Source organism: Setaria italica, chromosome VIII (genome assembly GCF_000263155.2).
Source record: "Setaria italica strain Yugu1 chromosome VIII, Setaria_italica_v2.0, whole genome shotgun sequence".
Lineage (NCBI taxonomy): Eukaryota > Viridiplantae > Streptophyta > Magnoliopsida > Poales > Poaceae > Setaria > Setaria italica.
In genome coordinates this window covers 40459453-40462530 of record NC_028457.1, presented here as the reverse complement: position 1 = coordinate 40462530, position 3078 = coordinate 40459453, and the positions used below count along the sequence as shown (strand labels likewise).

General features: G+C 41.0%; 1 long non-coding RNA gene across 1 annotated transcript; it reads left to right on the top strand.

Moving 5' to 3' along the window:
- The first annotated feature begins 1921 nt into the window (after window positions 1-1921).
- LOC101775367 lies at window positions 1922-2814 on the top strand. Its single transcript, XR_001164703.2, has 2 exons — window positions 1922-2206; window positions 2459-2814. It is a non-coding gene; the product is annotated as an uncharacterized LOC101775367 (long non-coding RNA).
- Window positions 2815-3078: the final 264 nt, after the last annotated feature.

Below are 3078 nucleotides of genomic sequence, written 5' to 3'. Positions count from 1 at the left end.
ATTTCAGCTTATTATACCATTAAATTAACGAAATCCCATACGCCATCTACCATCACCTGCCATATGCGGCAATGGCTCCTAGCCATATTCCTTTTGATATTGGTAAACAATATTGTTAGTTTGCAAAGAACATACAAATATCCATATAAATATTTTAAAAAAAATTTCTGGCTATCTATTTTGTTTCCAAACTTTAGGAACCGTCTGGGGCGCCAAAGAACATGACATTAATGTGGAGTTCAATATGTACTAGAGTAGAAAAATTACATGGGAAGATAAAAATTATCGCATATTGAGCTGCATCGGTGCAGGCAGGTTGTACGCTATGCTACTTGCAATAGAAATAAATCCATGTCTCTTAACTCATGTACGCTATGTTCAGTAAAAAATGGTGTTTGGTAAGCCGGACTATATGTGAAATGTGGTTGCTTTGTACGATACAACATGGTTATGTATCCATTTTTTTTAGCAACTCTCTTGCTTAAATAAAAAGGTAGAAATTTAGTGAGTACTTCAGTTGAAAGAAATAATTAAGTCCAAATTATTTTGGTTTTCTAGCAAATGTGTAGACATCCAATAAGTGTAATAAAAACTTAGAAAAAAAATTCCATGAGTTTAAAAAACACAATTGATCTTTACCGTAACAACGCACGAACATTTGATGTTTGGCTAACATGATGCTTGGGTGAACTTCGACATCGAATGGAGGCATGCCATTAAGCTGACCATAATCCTCTGATTGGTTTGATTTGTTCTCGACTCCCATGATTTTTTTCCTGGAAGAACTATGTGGCTCTTTGGTTCCAATGATTTTTCTTTTTCTTCTGAAATCTTGGGTTTGCTAGACATGCCCTTCATGTAGAAAACCTGATGCACATCATTGGAAAGGATGAATGATTTAGTCACTTGGTTGGATCGATTGGCTTCTACGAAATTGCATTGAGAAACATATAGCTTTACGAGTGGTTGTGAAGAGTCCGCTAGGAAGAGTAGTCCATCTTGTTATTACATTGGAAGCATGGACAACATGGATGCTGACATTCATAAGTACTCACCTTTACTGTTAAGGGTTCACTAGTGTCTTGGTAGTCTTCGAGCAAATTTGAGATGTCTATGGCGGCGTGCCTCAGCCGCTTAAGCCACAGCTGCACCCACTTCTCCTTGGATTCGAACCCACAACCTTAAGCCTCACGCATAACTTCCTTATCATCTCACCTACACATTATATCTGACTAAGTAAAGGATGCAATCCTTATATAGTAACTCGTGGGGTACGCTTTAGTCCGGGTTGCGTGGTAACAGGTAACAGCAATCCGGACTAAAGGTGTTTGCACGAGATTAAAACCTCTTTAGTACTGAGTAAAAAAGCTACCGGGATTTTTGTTGACGATGGAAGGTCGTTTTTCTACCAGTGTCAGCGTCCTGGAGTGCTACTGAGATGGACTCCAGCACCGAATTCATGTCCTTCAGGTCGTCACCGAAGTTCCGCAGCAAATTGGCCTGCTCCGCAATAGCAGATGTGAGCTTGTGTCTTTGGCAGTACTGATGACAGCGGAAGTGAGCAGTCCAGCGGAAGTAAGATCTCCCTGAGACGTACGTGTGTGAAGAGTATTGTGATCAAAGGTGAAATAAACTTATGAATGCAGCGCTGCTTGCAGCAGGATAAAATAGTTTACTTGGCTATTTATTGTCTCACTCAGTCACTGTACGATCTTATCTTGATGATCATGCAATAATATATCTGTGCCACAACTCCAACCGTATTATTGAATGGCCGGATGTGGATCTGAATTTAATCGCATGTCAGCAGTTGCCATTGGGCTTTGTCTGACGCCCCTTTCCTTGCCATTAACCACCCATTTGCACCTAGTCCATATCATCACATAGCTCAGCTGCCTATAAATTGCCGCCGGCAACGTCCATTCAAGAATCACACCTCTCAACACAAAACCAATAAACTTAGCTAGGTAACCAAGGAAGGTAGCAGCAAGCTAAGAGGAGGCAATGGAGGGAAAGAGGACTACCACTTTGATGGTGATCATGTGCCTGGTCATCTTGAGCCTCAATGTTAACCCCACCGCGGCGGAGTGCGGCTGCTGCGCATCCGCCCAGGCAAAACTATGTTGTCAGCTTTGTATTCGTGCGGGTGCCTCCGACGCAGTCTGCAAGAACACTTGCTGTTTCCCATGTTTTCTGGACGATTCTGGTAAATTCACTAAACACACTCTATTCAATTAATGCATTTAATTTGCTATATGTACATACAAGCTTTGTAGCATATCATGGACTAATACGTATGTGTGGCCTTCCATGCATTTCCATTAATGTAATTTGTTGACTTCACTTCCCATCTCACAACTTCAGGCATATTACTTACATCATGAAGACATCTTGTACTCTATTTCCACTGCAAAATTAACTCATGCGCTAATGGGATTTCCGTATCTCAATTTGACAGTTGCTGCTAAGATGGTAGAAATGGAAGTGCTTGCTAAGATGGAAGGAGCTGGACAAGCCTAAAATGATAGCATGAATGCCACTCATAGGCATATGTTGCTATGCTTCAAGCTATGGCCAAGTTACGTTAATATTTATCTCCAATAAATTGTTCACCATATGGGACGACCATCTGTTGGTCTCTACTATATGTATGTCGTGCATCTGCGCGCGCGCGTGTGTGGTGACGAGCATCTCTCGTTGCTTGTAATAAGGACACAAACACTGTCCACCGTGATATGTGTCATGAACAGTCTACTATGTTTATGTATTATCTCTGGCCTTAGCAATTTTATGGAAACATGATTATTATTATTATCTGTGTGTGCATGTTTTTTACTTAAATTTATTCTCAGCGGACTCTTGATGTTTTTGTGAGTTTTGGAGTATGGGAGATAATTAAGATTGTCATGCGAAAGAGGATTTTGAATCCTAGTAGGAAAGCCAAAGGGGAAAGAAACTTGGCCGATTTCTGGGCTACTATCACTTTCCTTATTTTCTCGGACCTCGGAGACTCCGTATTAGGGGACCGATACAACACATGAAAAGTGGTACCGCTGCGAAAAGACAACATGATGAGTG